General features: G+C 37.9%; 1 pseudogene; it reads left to right on the top strand.

Annotated features, from left to right (window-relative positions):
• The first annotated feature begins 449 nt into the window (after positions 1-449).
• The window catches only part of LOC128667169 (E3 ubiquitin/ISG15 ligase TRIM25-like), a 239,590-nt pseudogene continuing 212,873 nt past the window's right edge, over positions 450-27,166 (top strand).

Raw genomic sequence — 27,166 nt, 5'->3', positions numbered from 1 at the left:
ATTTATCTTTGTAATTACGTGTTTGTACCTTTAAGAAATATAAATATAACAATCTGTTTATTGCAAGTCATGAAATTATTAGTGATGTGAAAACAATTTGCATTAAATCACATTAAGTGTCATCAGAATTGAAAGAACGTTCTAGTATACAAATAATTATGTTTTAGCATCTTATTGTGAAACAAATTCCTTTCTTTTAAATTGCATTTAACCCTTGCTAGTGGGTAAAATACATAAACAAAGTTGTACTCCTAATATTTCATGTGATGTCATCAGATACACAAATTACAGAGCACTACAGAACATACAGAGTTTACAAACCTGCCCTGGTCACTACACTCTGGGACATAAAGAGTTAACAGACAGAGCACATACAGTTACGTAACTGCCACACCCTTGTGCTGAATAGGAAGATAATGTAAGTTTCGTTTCCTGCTGCTGAATACAAGAATGGCGACTGCTGATCTGAGAGAGGAGCTAACCTGCCCCATCTGCCTGAGCATTTATACAGATCCTGTAAATCTCAGCTGTGGCCATAACTTCTGCCTGGGCTGTATTGAGAGTGTGCTGGGTACCCAGGAGGGGTCTGGGGTTTATTCCTGTCCTGAGTGCAGAGAAACTTTTACTAAGAAACCTAAACTGCAGAGGAACATAGCGCTGTGTAATGTAGTGAAGCATTTACAGATTACTCAGCCAGAGCAAATAGACACTGGGGTCTTCTGCATGTACTGTGTTCACTCTCCTGTACCTGCTGCTAAATCATGTCTTCATTGTGAGGCTTCTCTATGTGACACCCACCTGAGGGTACACAGCAAGTCTGAGGAACACGTCTTAGCTGAACCCACCACTTCCTGGGGTAACAGAAAATGCTCCAAACACAGGGAGCTGCTGAAATATTACTGCACTGAAGATGCTGCCTGTATCTGTGTGTCCTGCTCCCTGGCCGGAGAGCACAGGGGACACCAGGTGGAGCTGCTGAATGAGGCTTCTGAGAAGAAGAAAAAGAAACTGAGAGATGTTCTGCAGAAACTGACCACAAAGAGAGAGAAGACTGAGAAAAGAGTCCAGAGTCTGCAGGAGCACAGGAGAGGGGTGCAAGAGAAAGCAGCTGGTGTAACAGAGCGACTCACTGCCCTGATTAGGGACATCAGGAAACAGCTGGAAGACCTAGAGAAGCGAGTCCTGAGTGACATCACCCGGCAGCAGGAGCAGGTTTTACTCACAATCTCTGATCTGATCCAGCAGCTGGAAAAAGAGAAGGACGAGTTGACCAGGAAGATGAGTCAGATTGAGGAGCTGTGCAACATGACTGACCCATTAACTGTCCTACAAGAACAGGAATCACACAGAGATGACTTTTGTGGTGCTGAGAAGGGAGATAATGAGGTCACACAGAGAGGTGATAAACAGCTCCCAGCTAGGGGGGATTTAGATGAGGATCTGATCTCAGTGACCTTATACAGAGGTTTAGCTGATATTGTGACTGATGTAAAGAGAGGGATCTATATGCAGGTGACATCAGACATATTACTGGATATAAACACAGCTCATAATAATGTTATTGTATCAGGTGACCTGAAAACTGCATCCTGGTCAGTTATAAACCAGCAGCGACCAGTAACACCAGAGAAATTTACATTTGCTCCTCAGGTATTAAGCACCAGGAGCTTTTCCTCAGGACGACATTACTGGGAAGTGCAGATCAGTGAATCAGGGAACTGGCGTGTAGGGGTTTGTTATACCAGTATGGGGAGGGGGGGAGATCAGTCTGGGATAGGAAATAATAACAAGTCCTGGTGTTTGTGGGGTTATTATAAAGATCTTTACATGATACATAACACAATAGAAACCTCATTACACCCCCCTCTATCATGTGACACAGTAGGAATACTGCTGGACTATGAGGCTGGGCGTCTGACCTTTTATGAGCTGTGTGACCCGATCAGACACTTACACACCGTCACTGTCACCTTCACTGAGCCTCTTCATGCTGCATTCTGGGTATTGTATGAAGATGCCTGTGTGAGAATCCTGCACTAGATACACTGATAATAATAATAATAATAATAATGCTGCATTCTGTGTATATAAAGATGGTGCCTGTGTGAGAATCCTGCGCTAGATACACTGTCACATAATAATAATGCTGCTGCCTGTGAGCCAGTGATGTCTGTGTATTGTGCACATTGTGTATGAACTGGGGATGAAATAAAATAAGATATTTGTGCATGAAAGTCTGGTCTCCTTATGTTACTATAAGCAGGTGTAGGCAGGGGGCCATCAGGGGAAGGGGTCCCACCTGACTGGTATTTTACTGGTAGCAGCTAGTTCCCATCCCTCTAAAGGACCTTCTGACATCACAGCTGTCACATGACTACACTGATCACATGGTACAGAGAGATGAGGAAGCAGAAGGGTGGGAGATTCAAAATCAAATCAATAGGAAACTGCTGATTTACTTCTGCAGCTGTGTGTTTTGTATTGTGTACTGTCTATTGTGTGTTATGTACTGTGTATTGTGTGTTATGTACTGTGTATTGTATGTTGTGTACTGTGTATTGTATACTGTGTGTTATGTACTGTGTATTGTGTGTTATGTACTGTGTATTGTGTGTTTTGTACTGTGTATTGTATGTTTTGTACTGTGTATTGTGTACTGTGTATTGTGTACTTTGTACTTTGTATTATGTACGGTGTATTGTGTTATGTACTGTGTACTGTGTGCTATGTACTGTGTATTGCGTACTGTTTATTGCGTACTGTGTGTTATGTACTAAGTGCTATGTACTGTGTATTACGTACTGTTATATTGTGTGCTATGTACTTTGTATTGTGTATTGCTTACTGTTATTTTTTGTGTACTGTGTGTTATTTACTGTGTATTGTGTACTGTGTGTTATTTACTGTATATTGTGTACTGTGTGTTATGAACTGTGTACTGTGTGTTATCTACTGTGTATTGTGTACTGTGTGTTATGTACTGTGTTTTATTTACTGTGTATGTTGTTATATTTACTGTATATTGTGTACTTTGTGTTATGTATTGTGTACTGCAGTTAGAGTAATAGGGGATAAGGGCTGGTGCAGTTAGGGTAATACGGGATGGGGGCAGGTGCAGTTAGGGTAATAGGGGATAAAGGCAGATGAAGTTAGGGTAATAGGGGTAAGAGCAGGTACAGTTAGGGTAATAGGGGTAAGAGCAGGTACAGTTAGGGTAATAGGGGATAAGGGCTGGTGCAGTTAGGGTAATAGGGGTAAGGGCAGGTGCAGTTAGGGTAATAGGGGATAAGGGCAGGTGCAGTTAGGGTAATAGGGGGTAAGGGCAGGTGCAGTTAGGGTAATAGGGGTAAGGGCAGGTACAGTTAGGGTAATAGGGGATAAGGGCTGGTGCAGTTAGGGTAATAGGGGTAAGAGCAGGTACAGTTAGGGTAATAGGGGATAAGGGCGGATGCAGTTAGGGGATAAGGGCGGGTGCAGTTAGGGTAATAGGGGATAAGGGCTGGTGCAGTTAGGGTAATAGAGGATAAGGTCAGGTGCAGTTAGGGTAATAGGGGATAAGAGCAGGTGCAGTTAGGGTAATAGGGGATAAGGGCAGGTGCAGTTAGGGTAATAGAGGATAAGGTCAGGTGCAGTTAGGGTAATAGGGGATAAGAGCAGGTGCAGTTAGGGTAATAGGGGATAAGGGCAGGCGCAGTTAGGGTAATAGGGGACGGGGCAGGTGTAGTTAGGGTAATAGGGGATAAGGGCAGGTGCAGTTAGGGTAATTGGGGATAAGGGCAGGTGCAGTTAGGGTAATTGGGGATAAGGGCAGGTGCAGTTAGGGTAATTGGGGATAAGGGCAGGTGCAGTTAGGGTAATTGGGGATAAGGGCAGGTGCAGTTAGGGTAATTGGGGATAAGGGCAGGTGCAGTTAGGGTAATTGGGGATAAGGGCAGGTGCAGTTAGGGTAATAGGGGATAAGGGCAGGTGCAGTTAGGGTAATAGGGAATAAGGGCAGGTGCAGTTAGGGTAATTGGGGATAAGGGCAGGTGCAGTTAGGGTAATAGAGGATAAGGGCAGGTGCAGTTAGGGTAATAGGGGATAAGGGCAGGCGCAGTTAGGGTAATAGGGGATGGGGCAGGTGTAGTTAGGGTAATAGGGGATAAGGGCAGGTGCAGTTAGGGTAATAGGGGATAAGGGCAGGTGCAGTTAGGGTAATTGGGGATAAGGGCAGGTGCAGTTAGGGTAATAGGGGATAAGGGCAGGTGCAGTTAGGGTAATAGGGAATAAGGGCAGGTGCAGTTAGGGTAATTGGGGATAAGGGCAGGTGCAGTTAGGGTAATAGAGGATAAGGGCAGGTGCAGTTAGGGTAATAGGGGATAAGGGCAGGCGCAGTTAGGGTAATAGGGGATGGGGCAGGTGTAGTTAGGGTAATAGGGGATAAGGGCAGGTGCAGTTAGGGTAATTGGGGATAAGGGCAGGTGCAGTTAGGGTAATTGGGGATAAGGGCAGGTGCAGTTAGGGTAATTGGGGATAAGGGCAGGTGCAGTTAGGGTAATTGGGGATAAGGGCAGGTGCAGTTAGGGTAATTGGGGATAAGGGCAGGTGCAGTTAGGGTAATTGGGGATAAGGGCAGGTGCAGTTAGGGTAATTGGGGATAAGGGCAGGTGCAGTTAGGGTAATTGGGGATAAGGGCAGGTGCAGTTAGGGTAATAGGGGATAAGGGCAGGTGCAGTTAGGGTAATAGGGAATAAGGGCAGGTGCAGTTAGGGTAATTGGGGATAAGGGCAGGTGCAGTTAGGGTAATAGAGGATAAGGGCAGGTGCAGTTAGGGTAATAGGGGATAAGGGCAGGCGCAGTTAGGGTAATAGGGGATGGGGCAGGTGTAGTTAGGGTAATAGGGGATAAGGGCAGGTGCAGTTAGGGTAATTGGGGATAAGGGCAGGTGCAGTTAGGGTAATAGGGGATAAGGGCAGGTGCAGTTAGGGTAATAGGGAATAAGGGCAGGTGCAGTTAGGGTAATTGGGGATAAGGGCAGGTGCAGTTAGGGTAATAGAGGATAAGGGCAGGTGCAGTTAGGGTAATAGGGGATAAGGGCAGGCGCAGTTAGGGTAATAGGGGATGGGGCAGGTGTAGTTAGGGTAATAGGGGATAAGGGCAGGTGCAGTTAGGGTAATTGGGGATAAGGGCAGGTGCAGTTAGGGTAATTGGGGATAAGGGCAGGTGCAGTTAGGGTAATAGGGGATAAGGGCAGGTGCAGTTAGGGTAATTGGGGATAAGGGCAGGTGCAGTTAGGGTAATTGGGGATAAGGGCAGGTGCAGTTAGGGTAATAGAGGATAAGGGCAGGTGCAGTTAGGGTAATAGGGAATAAGGGCAGGTGCAATTAGGGTAATAGAGGATAAGGTCAGGTGCAGTTAGGGTAATACGGGATGGGGGCAGGTGCAGTTAGGGTAATAGAGGATAAGGGCAGGTGCAGTTAGGGTAATAGGGGATAAGGGCAGGTGCAGTTAGGGTAATAGGGGATAAGGGCAGGTGCAGATAGGGTTAATAGGGGATAAGGGCAGGTGCAGTTAGGGTAATAGGGGATAAGGGCAGGTGCAGTTAGGGTAATAGGGGATGGGGGCAGGTGCAGTTAGGGTAATAGGGGGTATGGGCAGGTGCAGTTAGGGTAATAGGGGGTAAGGGCAGGTGCAGTTAGGGTAATAGGGGATGGGGGCAGGTGCAGTTATTGTAATAGGGGATAAGAGCTGGTGCAGATAGGGTTAATAGGGGATAAGGGCTGGTGCAGATAGGGTTAATAGGTGATAAGGGCTGGTGCAGATAGGGTTAATAGGTGATAAGGGCAGGTGCAGTTAGGGTAATAGGGGATAAGGGCAGGTGCAGTTGGGGTAATAGAGGATGGGGGCAGGTGCAGTTAGGGTAATAGGAGATAAGGGCTGGTGCAGATAGGGTTAATAGGGGATAAGGGCTGGTGCAGATAGGGTTAACAGGGGATAAGGGCAGGTGCAGTTAGGGTAATAGGGGATAAGGGCAGGTGCAGTTAGGGTAATAGGGGATAAGGGCAGGTGCAGTTAGGGTAATAGGGGATGGGGGCAGGTGCAGTTAGGGTAATAGGGGGTATGGGCAGGTGCAGTTAGGGTAATAGGGGGTAAGGGCAGGTGCAGTTAGGGTAATAGGGGATGGGGGCAGGTGCAGTTATTGTAATAGGGGATAAGAGCTGGTGCAGATAGGGTTAATAGGGGATAAGGGCTGGTGCAGATAGGGTTAATAGGTGATAAGGGCAGGTGCAGTTAGGGTAATAGGGGATAAGGGCAGGTGCAGTTGGGGTAATAGAGGATGGGGGCAGGTGCAGTTAGGGTAATAGGAGATAAGGGCTGGTGCAGATAGGGTTAATAGGGGATAAGGGCTGGTGCAGATAGGGTTAACAGGGGATAAGGGCAGGTGCAGTTAGGGTAATAGGGGATAAGGGCAGGTGCAGTTAGGGTAATAGGGGATAAGGGCAGGTGCAGTTAGGGTAATAAGGGTAAGGGCTGGTGCAGTTTGGGTAATAGGGGATAATACTGAGAGTCTGTAGGAGGAGGGGGTGGGCAAAATTAATTAAAATTAAAATGTCATGCTCTATCTGAATCACGAAAGAAAAAAATTGGGTTCAGTGTCCCTTTAAGGGGGGTCAAAAGAGCGGGCTGATTTATGAGGATACTTATATACCAAAAACCGACAATGTTACAGACGTGAAAATTGGTTTTGGATTTTCCTTTAAAAATAAAGAAATACGTGTTTTAACATTTCCCAAAAATCCACTTAAGGGGGGTCAAAAGGAGGGGGGAGATGTGAAAATTGGTATTTAGATTACGAGAACTAACGAAAACTCAAGAAGTTCATGTCAGCGAGGGTGCAACCCGAACAGGCACACACGTGAGTGCACATGTCGTTGCGAGTGGTCAGGTTTTTCGCTATTTTTTACAAATCACAAAATCCACGTGAGCGAAGCCATGGGCAACAGCTACTATCTAATATAGAGGTAACAGATTAAGGTTATATCTAATACAGAAGTGTCAGTTTATGGTGATGTGCAATATGAAGGTAACAGCTTATGAAGGTGTCTAATAGATGGGTAACATTCTATGATTATACCTAATAGAGGTAACAACTGTTTGACTACATGTAATACCTAGGTAACAATTTGTGGCTATATCTAATATAGAGGTAACTTCTTATATATATGTCTGTCTGTACAGTATGTGTGTGTATTTACATTATTTACTAAGTGCCAAGAAATTCCCCAGCACTGGCCATGGGTACAACTGATACAGCAATACAATGCATGTAAGCGACAAGAGGTGATGTTAGAAGATACAAGGAGCAGGTCATTGTTGGACCTTAGGGGGTAGGCTGGAGTATACAGTATATGTTAACCTCTTAATGACAACTGACGTACCAGGTACGTCATGCAAAAACGAACAGTTAATGACAATAGCCGTACCTGGTACGTCAGTTGTCTAACAGAGTGCTGGAAGTGATCGCAATCGCTTCCAGCAGCTCTCAGGGTATTGCAGTGACGCCTCGATATGGAGGCATCCTGCAATACCTTTTTACAAGCCTCTGATGCAGAGAGAGCCACTCTGTGGCCCTCTCTGCACCGGTAGCAATGGTGCCGTCCGTTGGTGGGTGGGAGCGTAACAGGGAGACTGGTGGGCGGCCCATCGCTACCTGGCATCCGATTACTGTAAGTGCAATGTGTACGCCGGGTGCCGGGAGCGTGCGGGGCTGTGTGCGCGCGCGCTCATTAGCCAATGACACCAATGAGGAGGGAGGGAGGGGGGGGAGATTAAAAAAAATTAAATATTAAAGGATCTGGGAGGGGGATGGGGGTATTGTGGGGGGGGCTGCCAGTACCCAAGATGGCGGAAATTGGGTAGGGGAGAGGGTTAGAGAGCTGGGGGGGGTTAGGGAGGTTGGGGCTAAGGCAGGGGTCCATCACAGCTAAAATATTTTATTATTTTTATAAAAAAAAAAAAAAAACTCCTTTTATTTAGTACTGGCAGACTCTACTCTAAAGCTAAACCTAACCCTGCAAGCTCCCTACAAGCTACCTAATTAACCCCTTCACTTCTGCTCGCATTTGGCGGTGAAATGGTGGCATGAAATATACCAAAATGGGCCTAGATCAATACTTGGGGTTGTCTACTACACTACACTAAAGCTAAAATTAACCCTACAAGCTCCTTAATTAACCCCTTCACTGCTGGGCATAAAACACGTGTGGTGCGCAGCGGCATTTAGCGGCCTTCTAATTACCAAAAAGCAACCCCAAAGCCATATAAGTCTGCTATTTCTGAACAAAGGGGATCCCAGAAAAGCATTTACAACCATTTGTGCCATAATTGCAGAAGCTGTTTGTAAATAATTTCAGTGGGAAACCTAAAGTTTGTGACAAAATTTGTGAAAAAGTGAACTTTTTTTTTTTATTTGATCGCATTCGGCGGTGAAATGGTGGCATGAAATATGCCAAAATGGACCTAGATCAATACTTTGGGATGTCTTCTAAAAAAATATATACATGTCAAGGGTTATTCAGGTTTTCCTGACAGATATCAGTGGCCCAATGTAACTAGCGCTAATTTTGAAAAAAAGTGGTTTGGAAATAGCAAAGTGCTACTTGTATTTATGGCCCTATAACTTACAAAAAAAGCAAAGAACATGTAAACATTGGGTATTTCTAAACTCAGGACAAAATTTAGAAACTATTTAGCATGGGTGTTTTTTGGTGATTGTAGATGTGTAACAGATTTCGGGGGTCAAAGTTAGAAAAAGTGTGGGTTTTTTTCCATTTTTTCCTCATATTTTATAATTTTTTTATAGTAAATTATAAGATATGATGAAAATAATGGTATCTTTAGAAAGTCCATTTAATGGCGAGAAAAATGGTATATAATATGTGTGGGTACAGTAAATGAATAAGAGGAAAATTACAGCTAAACACAAACACAGCAGAAATGTAAAAATAGCCTTTGTCCTTAAAGGGACATTATGCACTCAAAAAATATGGGGTATTTAAATAAAGAATTAAAAGAATATAAAGTTTGTAATTGACATGTATTAGCAATTTTTCTGCTAAAGCTTATAAAATTGATGACAAAGTTTCACTCCATAAGAATACGTCCGTAGGACACACTAGCTACAAAGCAAGGAGTTTTTCCTCGCTCCCTAGCTAGTGTCCTTATAGCCAGCCCCCATGCTGGAGCTGCTAATACATGTCAATTACAATCCCCTCCGTGACTGTTCCACTGTGCAGGGGAATAGGGAATCTCACTCACTGGGCCCCGTGCCCAGCACCCTGTTCCCCCTTCTAATTGTTTACTTGCCTGCCAGCTGTCCCCCTCCGTTTTCAGACTGAGCCCCACACGTTGGCTGTTATTATGTGTTGCAGCATTGTGGGCTGTGCGTGAGTATGATCATGCTTTCTAACATAGCTGTAATGCCCATATTCAATGCTCATACTCACGCACAGCCCACAATGCTGCAACATAGCATATCGCTAAGGGGATAATTGAGCAAACGAGACGTGCACAAAAGCTTGGAGAATATTGCGTATATATTACATTATATGCAATGTAAACTTTGATAACTAGTAGAGCACCGTGCTTATTAGTCACAAGCTACAAGGAGGAGGCTGCTGGCATGTACTACTACATACGGGGAGTAAAGCAAACTAACACACAATGCACGGTATACCGCAGTATTCACGCACAACACGTCCAGCCGCACATACTGTTATCACTCACGGTTATGCACTAAGATGCCGCGCACATATCTTCAGCTCTGGTCATATATATTTATTATAATGCGTGTGGTGTAGATTCCAAGCGGGGGCATCTGAGGACTGTCCGTTCTCCTATGGTCCCTAAATAGAAGCCGTGTGTTGACATTTCTGAATTGTGTAAGAATGCCCATATTCAATATTTATATTCAGCTTCTATTTAGGGACCATAGGAGAACGGACAGTCCTCAGATGCCCCCGCTTGGAATCTACACCACACGCATTATAATAAATATATATGACCGGAGCTGAAGATATGTGCGCGGCATCTTAGTGCATAACCGTGAGTGATAACAGTATGTGCGGCTGGACGTGTTGTGCGTGAATACTGCGGTATACCGTGCATTGTGTGTTAGTTTGCTTTACTCCCCGTATGTAGTAGTACATGCCAGCAGCCTCCTCCTTGTAGCTTGTGACTAATAAGCACGGTGCTCTACTAGTATCAAAGTTTACATTGCGTATAATGTACTATATACGCAATATTCTCCAAGTTTTTGTGCACATCTCGTTTGCTCAATTATCCCCTTAGCGATATGCTATGTTGCAGCATTGTGGGCTGTGCGTGAGTATGAGCATTGAATATGGGCATTACAGCTATGTTAGAAAGCATGATCATACTCACGCACAGCCCACAATGCTGCAACACATAATAACAGCCAACTTGTGGGGCTCAGTCTGAAAACGGAGGGGGACAGCTGGCAGGCAAGTAAACAATTAGAAGGGGGAACAGGGTGCTGGGCACGGGGCCCAGTGAGTGAGATTCCCTATTCCCCTGCACAGTGGAACAGTCACGGAGGGGATTGTAATTGACATGTATTAGCAGCTCTAGCATGGGGGCTGGCTATAAGGACACTAGCTAGGGAGCGAGGAAAAACTCCTTGCTTTGTAGCTAGTGTGTCCTACGAACGTATTCTTATGTAGTGAAACTTTGTCATCAATTTTATAAGCTTTAGCAGAAAAATTGCTAATACATGTCAATTACAAACTTTATATTCTTTGAATTCTTTATTTAAATACCCCATATTTTTTTGAGTGCATAATGTCCCTTTAAGTTTAAGAAAATTGAAAAATGGGCTGGTCATTAAGGGGTTAATTAGTGAGGATATGTAGTGAAATTACCAGGAAGTGAATTAGCTGCATAATGGTGTCAGCGCTCAGATATGGATGAATATGGAAATATTACGTAGGTGGTTGCGGCAGGATGAAGAGAGCAGTTGGATGTTGAGGATAAAGGAAGGATTGGTGTCAAGTGTAACTCAGAGGCAGCAGGTTTGGGGTGATGTCGTCTACAGTGATAGAAAAGTCAGAAATCAGAGTAGAGCTACAGGGGGGATTAGAAGGAGCTCAGTCTTGGGCATGTTAATGTTTAGAGGGTGAGAGGCCATTCATGAAGAAATGCCAGATAAGCAGTCACTGACATCAGAAAGGACAGAGGGAGAGAGTAGGGGTAGATCTGAGTGTCATCAGCATACAGGTGATATTTGAAGCCATAGCTACAGATAAGTTATAATGGAGAAGAGTAGAGGACCCAGGACAGAGCCTTGAGATATTCCAACAGACCGAGGCATTTAAGAGGCGTAGGAGTAGTCAGAAAATGACACACAGAAGGATCTGTTAGAAAGATAAGAGTGGACCCAAAAGAGACCCGTGTCACAGAGACCAAGAGAGCTGAGAGTCTGTAGGAGGAGGGGGTGGTCAACAGTATCAATGGCAGCTGAGAGGTCAAGTAAGATGAGTATAGAGTAGGGACCATTACTTTTAGCAGAAAGAAGATCATTAGTAACCTTGGTGAGGGCAGTTTCAGTTGAGTGTTGGAGATGAACGTCAGATTGCAGGTGGTCAAGCAAGGAGCTGGATGACAGGAAGAGGGTTAGGGGGTCATAAACTAGTTTTTCCAGGAGTTGTGATGTTAGAAGAAGCAGTGATATGGTGAGGTAGTTTGCAGGAGAATAAGGCTCAAGAGAGGGTTTTTTGAGTATGGGAGTGACCTTTGTATGTTTGAAAGAAGATGGGAATGAACTGGAAGAAAGGGATAGGTTGAAGATGTGAGTAATAATAATACACTTAAATAGTTTGTAAAGCGCAATGTATGAACCGCAGTAGTAAAAAACAAACACCAGACTCCCAATCAATCAATCTTATTTAACACTTATGAAAATATATTTTATCGCATGATATTGTGTACACATACACCTTAAATTGCTATGGAAACTCTGCTACCTGAATGGAATTTTAGCTTTCTATTCACTGTGCATTCGCATTATCTAACAGGAATAATTTTTAATGTGGCCCCTCCTAGACATCTATTACCTGAGACATATCTGCGTTAAGAGCACCATTCTCCTGATTCAGCAATAAATATTAACCATCCCCTGCTAGTGGTATTGAAGAACAATATATTGTGCATTAACAGTCTTAAGGTTTCATGTTGCTTGCATTTCTGGTCTACACTTGTAATCTAGGGCATAGTGGTTAAACCCTTAACGCCATTAGGACGTTCCATGGTGTCCTACCTTCACTGGGCTTTAGCGTCATTAGGACAGCATGGAACGTCCTAGCCGTTCTGCTGTACTGAAGCAGCTATGACTTCCTAACTGGGATCGTTGACTGGAGAGCTTGCCTGACGTCATAGACACTTTCCCCCCAGACCCGATCCCCTCATTGAAATCACACGAACGCATGTACGTTCGCATGATTTCATTTTTTTACTAATTTGTTTACATACAAACTTTGTTTCAATGTAACAAATGAGTACCAGCAGGTAAGGGTTAAAGGGACCAACTAATTCAAAATTGTATTGTTTAAAAAGATAGATGATCCCTTTATTACCGATTCCCTAGTTTTGTATAACCAACACTGTTATATTAAAGGGACACTGAACCAAAAAAATGTATTTCATGATTCAGATAGAGCATGAAATTTTAAGCAACTTTCTAATTTACTCCTATTATCACATTTTCTTCATTCTCTTGGTATCTTTATTTGAAATGCAAGAATGTAAGTTTAGATGCCGGACCATTTTTGGTGAACAACCTGGGTTGTTCTTGCTGATTGGTGGATACATTGATCCACCAATAGAAAAGTGCAGTCCAGAGTTCTGAACCAAAAAAAAACGTAGATACCTTCTTTTTTAAATAAAGATAGCAAGAGAACGAAGAAAATTTGATAATAGGAGTAAATTAGAAAGTTGCTTAAAATTGCATGCTCTATCTGATTTCCGAAAGAAAAAATTTGGGTTCAGTGTCCCTTTAATACACGTTTTACCTCTGTGATTACCTTGTTTCTAAGCCACTGCAGACTGCTCCTTATCTCAGTTATATTAATATACTTTTTACCTCTGTGGTTACCTTGTGTCTAACCCTCTGCAGACTGCTCCTTATCTCAGCTATATTAATATACTTTTTACCTCTGTAATTACCTTGTATCTAAGCCTCTGCAGACTGCCCCTTATCTCAGTTATATTAATACACGTTTTACCTCTGTGATTACCTTGTATCTAAGCCACTGCAGACTGCTCCCTTATCTCATTGGTTTTTACAATCTTGCAGTTTAACCAATCAGTGCTGGTTCTTGTATAACCATCATCATTCTCCACGGGAGTGTTATTATGTGTATATACATATATATTTATGTGTTATTATGTGTATATACATATATATTTATGTGTTACTATGTGTATATACATATATATCTATGTGTTACTATGTGTATATACATATATATTTATGTGTTACTATGTGTATATACATATATATGTATGTGTTAGTATGTGTATATACATATATATTTATGTGTTAATATGTGTATATACATAAATATTTATGTGTTACTATGTGTATATACATATATATTTATGTGTTACTATGTGTATATATATATATATATATATATATATGTTACTATGTGTATATATATATATTTATGTGTTACTATGTGTATATACATATATATTTATGTGTTACTATGTGTATATACATACAGGGAGTGCAGAATTATTAGGCAAGTTGTATTTTTGAGGATTAATTTTATTATTGAACAACAACCATGTTCTCAATGAACCCAAAAAACTCATTAATATCAAAGCTGAATAGTTTTGGAAGTAGTTTTTAGTTTGTTTCTAGTTATAGCTATTTTAGGGGGGTATCTGTGTGTGCAGGTGACTATTACTGTGCATAATTATTAGGCAACTTAACAAAAAACAAATATATACCCATTTCAATTATTTATTTTTACCAGTGAAACCAATATAACATCTCAACATTCACAAATATACATTTCTGACATTCAAAAACAAAACAAAAACAAATCAGTGACCAATATAGCCACCTTTCTTTGCAAGGACACTCAAAAGCCTGCCATCCATGGATTCTGTCAGTGTTTTGATCTGTTCACCATCAACATTGCGTGCAGCAGTAACCACAGCCTCCCAGACACTGTTCAGAGAGGTTTACTGTTTTACCTCCTTGTAAATCTCACATTTGATGATGGACCACAGGTTCTCAATGGGGTTCAGATCAGGTGAACATGGAGGCCATGTCATTAGATTTTCTTCTTTTATACCCTTTCTTGCCAGCCACGCTGTGGAGTACTTGGACGCGTGTGATGGAGCATTGTCCTGCATGAAAATCATGTTTTTCTTGAAGGATGCAGACTTCTTCCTGTACCACTGCTTGAAGAAGGTGTCTTCCAGAAACTGGCAGTAGGACTGGGAGTTGAGCTTGACTCCATCCTCAACCCGAAAAGGCCCCACAAGCTCATCTTTGATGATAACAGTACTCCACCTCCACCTTGCTGGCGTCTGAGTCGGACTGGATCTCTCTGCCCTTTACCAATCCAGCCACGGGCCCATCCATCTGGCCCATCAAGACTCACTCTCATTTCATCATTCCATAAAACCTTAGTAAAATCAGTCTTGAGATATTTCTTGGCCCAGTCTTGACGTTTCAGCTTGTGTGTCTTGTTCAGTGGTGGTCGTCTTTCAGCCTTTCTTACCTTGGCCATGTCTCTGAGTATTGCACACCTTGTGCTTTTGGGCACTCCAGTGATGTTGCAGCTCTGAAATATGGCCAAACTGGTGGCAAGTGGCATCTTGGCAGCTGCACGCTTGACTTTTCTCAGTTCATGGGCAGTTATTTTGCGCCTTGGTTTTTCCACACGCTTCTTGCGACCCTGTTGACTATTTTGAATGAAACGCTTGATTGTTCGATGATCACGCTTCAGAAGCTTTGCAATTTTAAGAGTGCTGCATCCCTCTGCAAGATATCTCACTATTTTTTACTTTTCTGAGCCTGTCAAGTCCTTCTTTTGACCCATTTTGCCAAAGGAAAGGAAGTTGCCTAATAATTATGCACACCTGATATAGGGTGTTGATGTCATTAGACCACACCCCTTCTCATTACAGAGATGCACATCACCTAATATGCTTAATTGGTAGTAGGCTTTCGAGCCTATACAGCTTGGAGTAAGACAACATGCATAAAGAGGATGATGTGGTCAAAATACTCATTTGCCTAATAATTCTGCACTCCCTGTATATATTTATGTTACTATGTGTATATACATATATATTTATGTGTTACTATGTGTATATACATATATATTTATGTGTTACTATGTGTATATATATATATATATATATATATATATATATATGTGTTACTATGTGTATATACATATATATTTATGTGTTAGTATGTGTATATACATATATATTTATGTGTTACTATGTGTATATATATATATTTATGTGTTACTATGTGTATATACGTATATATTTATGTGTTACTATGTGTATATACATATATATTTATGTGTTACTATGTGTATATACATATATATTTATGTGTTACTATGTGTATATACATATATATCTATGTGTTAATATGTGTATATAATATATATTTATGTGTTACTATGTGTATATACATATATATATTTATGTGTTACTATGTGTATATACATATATATTTATGTGTTACTATGTGTATATACATATATATTTATGTGTTACTATGTGTATATACATATATATTTATGTGTTAATATGTGTATATACATATATATTTATGTGTTAATATGTGTATATACATATATATTTATGTGTTATTATGTGTATATACATATATATTTATGTGTTATTATGTGTATATACATATATATTTATGTGTTACTATGTGTATATACATATATATCTATGTGTTACTATGTGTATATACATATATATTTATGTGTTACTATGTGTATATACATATATATGTATGTGTTACTATGTGTATATACATATATATTTATGTGTTAGTATGTGTATATACATATATATTTATGTGTTACTATGTGTATATACATATATATTTATGTGTTACTATGTGTATATATATATATATATATATATATATATATATATATATATATGTATGTGTTACTATGTGTATATATATATATATATTTATGTGTTACTATGTGTATATACATTTATATTTATGTGTTACTATGTGTATGTACATATATATTTATGTGTTACTATGTGTATATACATACAGGGAGTGCAGAATTATTAGGCAAGTTGTATTTTTGAGGATTAATTTTATTATTGAACAACAACCATGTTCTCAATGAACCCAAAAAACTCATTAATATCAAAGCTGAATAGTTTTGGAAGTAGTTTTTAGTTTGTTTTTAGTTATAGCTATTTTAGGGGGGTATCTGTGTGTGCAGGTGACTATTACTGTGCATAATTATTAGGCAACTTAACAAAAAACAAATATATACCCATTTCAATTATTTATTTTTACCAGTGAAACCAATATAACATCTCAACATTCACAAATATACATTTCTGACATTCAAAAACAAAACAAAAACAAATCAGTGACCAATATAGCCACCTTTCTTTGCAAGGACACTCAAAAGCCTGCCATCCATGGATTCTGTCAGTGTTTTGATCTGTTCACCATCAACATTGCGTGTAGCAGCAGCAACCACAGCCTCCCAGACACTGTTCAGAGAGGTGTACTGTTTTCCCTCCTTGTAAATCTCACATTTGATGATGGACCACAGGTTCCCAATGGGGTTCAGATCAGGTGAACAAGGAGGCCATGTCATTAGATTTTCTTCTTTTATACCCTTTCTTGCCAGCCACGCTGTGGAGTACTTGGACGCGTGTGATGGAGCATTGTCCTGCATGAAAATCATGTTTTTCTTGAAGGATGCAGACTTCTTCCTGTACCACTGCTTGAAGAAGGTGTCTTCCAGAAACTGGCAGTAGGACTGGGAGTTGAGCTTGACTCCATCCTCAACCCGAAAAGGCCCCACAAGCTCATCTTTGATGATACCAGCCCAAACCAGTACTCCACCTCCACCTTGCTGGCGTCTGAGTTGGACTGGATCTCTCTGCCCTTTACCAATCCAGCCACGGGCCCATCCATCTGGCCCATCAAGACTCACTCTCATTTCATCATTCCATAAAACCTTAGTAAAATCAGTCTTGAGATATTTCTTGGCCCAGTCTTGACGTTTCAGCTTGTGTGTCTTGTTCAGTGGTGGTCGTCTTTTAGCCTTTCTTACCTTGGCCATGTCTCTGAGTATTGCACACCTTGTGCTTTTGGGCACTCCAGTGATGTTGCAGCTCTGAAATATGGCCAAACTGGTGGCAAGTGGCATCTTGGCAGCTGCACGCTTGACTTTTCTCAGTTCATGGGCAGTTATTTTGCGCCTTGGTTTTTCCACACGCTTCTTGCGACCCTGTTGACTATTTTGAATGAAACGCTTGATTGTTCGATGATCACGCTTCAGAAGCTTTGCAATTTTAAGAGTGCTGCATCCCTCTGCAAGATATCTCACTATTTTTGACTTTTCTGAGCCTGTCAAGTCCTTCTTTTGACCCATTTTGCCAAAGGAAAGGAAGTTGCCTAATAATTATGCACACCTGATATAGGGTGTTCATGTCATTAGACCACACCCCTTCTCATTACAGAGATGCACATCACCTAATATGCTTAATTGGTAGTAGGCTTTCGAGCCTATACAGCTTGGAGTAAGACAACATGCATAAAGAGGATGATGTGGTCAAAATACTCATTTGCCTAATAATTCTGCACTCCCTGTATATATTTATGTTACTATGTGTATATACATATATATTTATGTGTTACTATGTGTATATACATATATATTTATGTGTTACTATGTGTATATACATATATATTTATGTGTTACTATGTGTATATACATATATATTTATGTGTTAATATGTGTATATACATATATATTTATGTGTTACTATGTGTATATACATATATATTTATGTGTTATTATGTGTATATACATATATATTTATGTGTTATTATGTGTATATACATATATATTTATGTGTTACTATGTGTATATACATATATATCTATGTGTTACTATGTGTATATACATATATATTTATGTGTTACTATGTGTATATACATATATATGTATGTGTTAGTATGTGTATATACATATATATTTATGTGTTAGTATGTGTATATACATATATATTTATGTGTTACTATGTGTATATACATATATATTTATGTGTTACTATGTGTATATATATATATATATATATATATATATATATATATATATATATATATGTATGTGTTACTATGTGTATATATATATATATTTATGTGTTACTATGTGTATATACATTTATATTTATGTGTTACTATGTGTATGTACATATATATTTATGTGTTACTATGTGTATATACATACAGGGAGTGCAGAATTATTAGGCAAGTTGTATTTTTGAGGATTAATTTTATTATTGAACAACAACCATGTTCTCAATGAACCCAAAAAACTCATTAATATCAAAGCTGAATAGTTTTGGAAGTAGTTTTTAGTTTGTTTTTAGTTATAGCTATTTTAGGGGGGTATCTGTGTGTGCAGGTGACTATTACTGTGCATAATTATTAGGCAACTTAACAAAAAACAAATATATACCCATTTCAATTATTTATTTTTACCAGTGAAACCAATATAACATCTCAACATTCACAAATATACATTTCTGACATTCAAAAACAAAACAAAAACAAATCAGTGACCAATATAGCCACCTTTCTTTGCAAGGACACTCAAAAGCCTGCCATCCATGGATTCTGTCAGTGTTTTGATCTGTTCACCATCAACATTGCGTGTAGCAGCAGCAACCACAGCCTCCCAGACACTGTTCAGAGAGGTGTACTGTTTTCCCTCCTTGTAAATCTCACATTTGATGATGGACCACAGGTTCCCAATGGGGTTCAGATCAGGTGAACAAGGAGGCCATGTCATTAGATTTTCTTCTTTTATACCCTTTCTTGCCAGCCACGCTGTGGAGTACTTGGACGCGTGTGATGGAGCATTGTCCTGCATGAAAATCATGTTTTTCTTGAAGGATGCAGACTTCTTCCTGTACCACTGCTTGAAGAAGGTGTCTTCCAGAAACTGGCAGTAGGACTGGGAGTTGAGCTTGACTCCATCCTCAACCCGAAAAGGCCCCACAAGCTCATCTTTGATGATACCAGCCCAAACCAGTACTCCACCTCCACCTTGCTGGCGTCTGAGTTGGACTGGATCTCTCTGCCCTTTACCAATCCAGCCACGGGCCCATCCATCTGGCCCATCAAGACTCACTCTCATTTCATCATTCCATAAAACCTTAGTAAAATCAGTCTTGAGATATTTCTTGGCCCAGTCTTGACGTTTCAGCTTGTGTGTCTTGTTCAGTGGTGGTCGTCTTTTAGCCTTTCTTACCTTGGCCATGTCTCTGAGTATTGCACACCTTGTGCTTTTGGGCACTCCAGTGATGTTGCAGCTCTGAAATATGGCCAAACTGGTGGCAAGTGGCATCTTGGCAGCTGCACGCTTGACTTTTCTCAGTTCATGGGCAGTTATTTTGCGCCTTGGTTTTTCCACACGCTTCTTGCGACCCTGTTGACTATTTTGAATGAAACGCTTGATTGTTCGATGATCACGCTTCAGAAGCTTTGCAATTTTAAGAGTGCTGCATCCCTCTGCAAGATATCTCACTATTTTTGACTTTTCTGAGCCTGTCAAGTCCTTCTTTTGACCCATTTTGCCAAAGGAAAGGAAGTTGCCTAATAATTATGCACACCTGATATAGGGTGTTCATGTCATTAGACCACACCCCTTCTCATTACAGAGATGCACATCACCTAATATGCTTAATTGGTAGTAGGCTTTCGAGCCTATACAGCTTGGAGTAAGACAACATGCATAAAGAGGATGATGTGGTCAAAATACTCATTTGCCTAATAATTCTGCACTCCCTGTATATATTTATGTTACTATGTGTATATACATATATATTTATGTGTTACTATGTGTATATACATATATATTTATGTGTTACTATGTGTATATACATATATATTTATGTGTTAATATGTGTATATACATATATATTTATGTGTTACTATGTGTATATACATATATATTTATGTGTTATTATGTGTATATACATATATATTTATGTGTTATTATGTGTATATACATATATATTTATGTGTTACTATGTGTATATACATATATATCTATGTGTTACTATGTGTATATACATATATATTTATGTGTTACTATGTGTATATACATATATATGTATGTGTTAGTATGTGTATATACATATATATTTATGTGTTAGTATGTGTATATACATATATATTTATGTGTTACTATGTGTATATACATATATATTTATGTGTTACTATGTGTATATATATATATATATATATATATATATATATATATATATATATATATATATATGTATGTGTTACTATGTGTATATATATATATATATTTATGTGTTACTATGTGTATATACATTTATATTTATGTGTTACTATGTGTATGTACATATATATTTATGTGTTACTATGTGTATATACATACAGGGAGTGCAGAATTATTAGGCAAGTTGTATTTTTGAGGATTAATTTTATTATTGAACAACAACCATGTTCTCAATGAACCCAAAAAACTCATTAATATCAAAGCTGAATAGTTTTGGAAGTAGTTTTTAGTTTGTTTTTAGTTATAGCTATTTTAGGGGGGTATCTGTGTGTGCAGGTGACTATTACTGTGCATAATTATTAGGCAACTTAACAAAAAACAAATATATACCCATTTCAATTATTTATTTTTACCAGTGAAACCAATATAACATCTCAACATTCACAAATATACATTTCTGACATTCAAAAACAAAACAAAAACAAATCAGTGACCAATATAGCCACCTTTCTTTGCAAGGACACTCAAAAGCCTGCCATCCATGGATTCTGTCAGTGTTTTGATCTGTTCACCATCAACATTGCGTGTAGCAGCAGCAACCACAGCCTCCCAGACACTGTTCAGAGAGGTGTACTGTTTTCCCTCCTTGTAAATCTCACATTTGATGATGGACCACAGGTTCCCAATGGGGCTCAGATCAGGTGAACAAGGAGGCCATGTCATTAGATTTTCTTCTTTTATACCCTTTCTTGCCAGCCACGCTGTGGAGTACTTGGACGCGTGTGATGGAGCATTGTCCTGCATGAAAATCATGTTTTTCTTGAAGGATGCAGACTTCTTCCTGTACCACTGCTTGAAGAAGGTGTCTTCCAGAAACTGGCAGTAGGACTGGGAGTTGAGCTTGACTCCATCCTCAACCCGAAAAGGCCCCACAAGCTCATCTTTGATGATACCAGCCCAAACCAGTACTCCACCTCCACCTTGCTGGCGTCTGAGTTGGACTGGATCTCTCTGCCCTTTACCAATCCAGCCACGGGCCCATCCATCTGGCCCATCAAGACTCACTCTCATTTCATCATTCCATAAAACCTTAGTAAAATCAGTCTTGAGATATTTCTTGGCCCAGTCTTGACGTTTCAGCTTGTGTGTCTTGTTCAGTGGTGGTCGTCTTTTAGCCTTTCTTACCTTGGCCATGTCTCTGAGTATTGCACACCTTGTGCTTTTGGGCACTCCAGTGATGTTGCAGCTCTGAAATATGGCCAAACTGGTGGCAAGTGGCATCTTGGCAGCTGCACGCTTGACTTTTCTCAGTTCATGGGCAGTTATTTTGCGCCTTGGTTTTTCCACACGCTTCTTGCGACCCTGTTGACTATTTTGAATGAAACGCTTGATTGTTCGATGATCACGCTTCAGAAGCTTTGCAATTTTAAGAGTGCTGCATCCCTCTGCAAGATATCTCACTATTTTTGACTTTTCTGAGCCTGTCAAGTCCTTCTTTTGACCCATTTTGCCAAAGGAAAGGAAGTTGCCTAATAATTATGCACACCTGATATAGGGTGTTCATGTCATTAGACCACACCCCTTCTCATTACAGAGATGCACATCACCTAATATGCTTAATTGGTAGTAGGCTTTCGAGCCTATACAGCTTGGAGTAAGACAACATGCATAAAGAGGATGATGTGGTCAAAATACTCATTTGCCTAATAATTCTGCACTCCCTGTATATATTTATGTTACTATGTGTATATACATATATATTTATGTGTTACTATGTGTATATACATATATATTTATGTGTTACTATGTGTATATACATATATATTTATGTGTTAATATGTGTATATACATATATATTTATGTGTTACTATGTGTATATACATATATATTTATGTGTTATTATGTGTATATACATATATATTTATGTGTTATTATGTGTATATACATATATATTTATGTGTTACTATGTGTATATACATATATATCTATGTGTTACTATGTGTATATACATATATATTTATGTGTTACTATGTGTATATACATATATATGTATGTGTTAGTATGTGTATATACATATATATTTATGTGTTAGTATGTGTATATACATATATATTTATGTGTTACTATGTGTATATACATATATATTTATGTGTTACTATGTGTATATATATATATATATATATATATATATATATGTATGTGTTACTATGTGTATATATATATATATATTTATGTGTTACTATGTGTATATACATTTATATTTATGTGTTACTATGTGTATGTACATATATATTTATGTGTTACTATGTGTATATACATACAGGGAGTGCAGAATTATTAGGCAAGTTGTATTTTTGAGGATTAATTTTATTATTGAACAACAACCATGTTCTCAATGAACCCAAAAAACTCATTAATATCAAAGCTGAATAGTTTTGGAAGTAGTTTTTAGTTTGTTTTTAGTTATAGCTATTTTAGGGGGGTATCTGTGTGTGCAGGTGACTATTACTGTGCATAATTATTAGGCAACTTAACAAAAAACAAATATATACCCATTTCAATTATTTATTTTTACCAGTGAAACCAATATAACATCTCAACATTCACAAATATACATTTCTGACATTCAAAAACAAAACAAAAACAAATCAGTGACCAATATAGCCACCTTTCTTTGCAAGGACACTCAAAAGCCTGCCATCCATGGATTCTGTCAGTGTTTTGATCTGTTCACCATCAACATTGCGTGTAGCAGCAGCAACCACAGCCTCCCAGACACTGTTCAGAGAGGTGTACTGTTTTCCCTCCTTGTAAATCTCACATTTGATGATGGACCACAGGTTCCCAATGGGGCTCAGATCAGGTGAACAAGGAGGCCATGTCATTAGATTTTCTTCTTTTATACCCTTTCTTGCCAGCCACGCTGTGGAGTACTTGGACGCGTGTGATGGAGCATTGTCCTGCATGAAAATCATGTTTTTCTTGAAGGATGCAGACTTCTTCCTGTACCACTGCTTGAAGAAGGTGTCTTCCAGAAACTGGCAGTAGGACTGGGAGTTGAGCTTGACTCCATCCTCAACCCGAAAAGGCCCCACAAGCTCATCTTTGATGATACCAGCCCAAACCAGTACTCCACCTCCACCTTGCTGGCGTCTGAGTTGGACTGGATCTCTCTGCCCTTTACCAATCCAGCCACGGGCCCATCCATCTGGCCCATCAAGACTCACTCTCATTTCATCATTCCATAAAACCTTAGTAAAATCAGTCTTGAGATATTTCTTGGCCCAGTCTTGACGTTTCAGCTTGTGTGTCTTGTTCAGTGGTGGTCGTCTTTTAGCCTTTCTTACCTTGGCCATGTCTCTGAGTATTGCACACCTTGTGCTTTTGGGCACTCCAGTGATGTTGCAGCTCTGAAATATGGCCAAACTGGTGGCAAGTGGCATCTTGGCAGCTGCACGCTTGACTTTTCTCAGTTCATGGGCAGTTATTTTGCGCCTTGGTTTTTCCACACGCTTCTTGCGACCCTGTTGACTATTTTGAATGAAACGCTTGATTGTTCGATGATCACGCTTCAGAAGCTTTGCAATTTTAAGAGTGCTGCATCCCTCTGCAAGATATCTCACTATTTTTGACTTTTCTGAGCCTGTCAAGTCCTTCTTTTGACCCATTTTGCCAAAGGAAAGGAAGTTGCCTAATAATTATGCACACCTGATATAGGGTGTTCATGTCATTAGACCACACCCCTTCTCATTACAGAGATGCACATCACCTAATATGCTTAATTGGTAGTAGGCTTTCGAGCCTATACAGCTTGGAGTAAGACAACATGCATAAAGAGGATGATGTGGTCAAAATACTCATTTGCCTAATAATTCTGCACTCCCTGTATATATTTATGTTACTATGTGTATATACATATATATTTATGTGTTACTATGTGTATATACATATATATTTATGTGTTACTATGTATGTATATATATATATATATATATATATATATATATATATATTTATGTGTTACTATGTGTATATATATATATATTTATTTATGTGTTAATATGCGTATATAAATATATATTTATGTGTTACTATGTGTATATATATTTATGTGTTACTATGTGTATATACATATATATTTATGTGTTACTATGTGTATATACATATATATTAATGTGTTACTATGTGTATATACATATATATTTGTGTTAATATACGTATATACATATATATTTATGTGTTAATATGCGTATATATATATATTTATGTGTTACTATGTGTATATATATATATATATATTTATATATATATTTATGTGTTACTATGTGTATATACATATATATTTATGTGTTACTATGTGTATATACATATATATATTTATGTGTTACTATGTGTATATTCATATATATTTATGTGTTACTATGTGTATATACATATATATTTATGTTAATATGCGTATATACATATATAGATTTATGTGTTACTATGTGTATATACATATAGATTTATGTGTTACTGTGTGTATATACATATATATTTATGTGTTACTGTGTGTATATACATATATATTTATGTGTTACTATGTGTATATACATATATATTTATGTGTTAGTATGTGTATATACATATATATGTATGTGTTACTATGTGTATATAAATATATATTTATGTGTTACTATGTGTATATATATATTTATGTTACTATGTGTATATACATATATATTTATGTGTTACTATGTGTATATACATATATATTTATGTGTTAATATGTGTATATACATATATATTTATGTGTTACTATGTGTATATACATATATATCTATGTGTTACTATGTGTATATACATATATATTTATGTGTTACTATGTGTATATACATATATATTTATGTGTTACTATGTGTATATACATATATATTTATGTGTTACTATGTGTATTTACATATATATTTATGTGTTACTATGTGTATATACATATATATTTATGTGTTACTATGTGATTATACATATATATTTATGTGTTACTATGTGTATATACATATATATTTATGTGTTAGAATGTGTATATACATATATATTTATGTGTTACTATGTGTATATACATATATATTTATGTGTTAGAATGTGTATATACATATATATTTATGTGTTACTATGTGTATATACATATATATTTATGTGTTAGTATGTGTATATACATATATATTTATGTGTTACTATGTGTATATACATATATATTTATGTGTTACTATGTGTATATACATATATATTTATGTGTTACTATGTGTATATATATTTATGTGTTATTATGTGTATATACATATATATTTATGTTATGCTTATATAAATATATATCTATGTGTTACTATGCGTATATACATATATATTTATGTGTTACTATGTGTATGTACATATATATTTATGTGTTACTATGTGTATATACATATATATATATATATATTTATGTGTTACTATGTGTATATACATATATATTTATGTGTTACTATGTGTATATACATATATATTTATGTGTTACTATGTGTATATACATATATATTTATGTGTTACTATGTGTATATAAATATATATTTATTTGTTACTATGTGTATATACATATATATTTGTGTGTTAATATTTGTATATACATATATATTTATGTGTTACTATGCATATATACATATATATTTATGTGTTACTATGTGTATATACATATATATTTATGTGTTACTATGTGTATATACATATATATTTATGTGTTACTATGTGTATATACATATATATTTATGTGTTACTATGTGTATATATATATATATATATATATATGTTACTATGTGTATATACATATATATTTATGTGTTACTATGTGTATATACATATATATTTATGTGTTACTATGTGTATATACATATATATTTATGTGTTACTATGTGTATATATATATATATATATATATATATATATATATATATGTTACTATGTGTATATACATATATATTTATGTGTTACTATGTGTATATACATATATATTTATGTGTTACTATGTGTATATACATATATATCTATGTGTTACTATGTGTATATACATATATATTTATGTGTTACTATGTGTATATATATATATATATATATTAATGTAAAAGAGAAAACAATCATATGCAGAATTCAGCGCAACAATTACCATATATAAGTTATTATTCTGTTATAAGGCGTACTAGTACTAATAAAGTCTTAGTGTAAATATACTTTTCGTTGGTACGAAAAGCCTACAGAGTCTTTTCTGCTTCCAATCTTAGTGTGGAATATGATCTACAGCATTCACTACAAAGGATGTCTCCTTACCAGATTTACCCTCAATCATATGAGGTAATGAGTGGTCACAAAAAGGTAAATTCAGGTGATTCTGGAGCGGCGGTGGTGTGTTGTCTGTGACCGTTTTCCACAGGAGAGTGTTGATACTCTGTTCTTGTACGTGCCACTTGCTGAATGGAAACTTCCAATAGCTCTTTTCCTTATATTGAGGAACTTGTCTGTGGTCTCTCAGGAGTATGGTATTATAGAGGAAAAGAGGACAAAAGAAACTTAGCGTGATACTGTATACA

Source organism: Bombina bombina, chromosome 7 (genome assembly GCF_027579735.1).
Source record: "Bombina bombina isolate aBomBom1 chromosome 7, aBomBom1.pri, whole genome shotgun sequence".
Lineage (NCBI taxonomy): Eukaryota > Metazoa > Chordata > Amphibia > Anura > Bombinatoridae > Bombina > Bombina bombina.
This window is presented reverse-complemented; position numbering and strand designations above follow the sequence as displayed.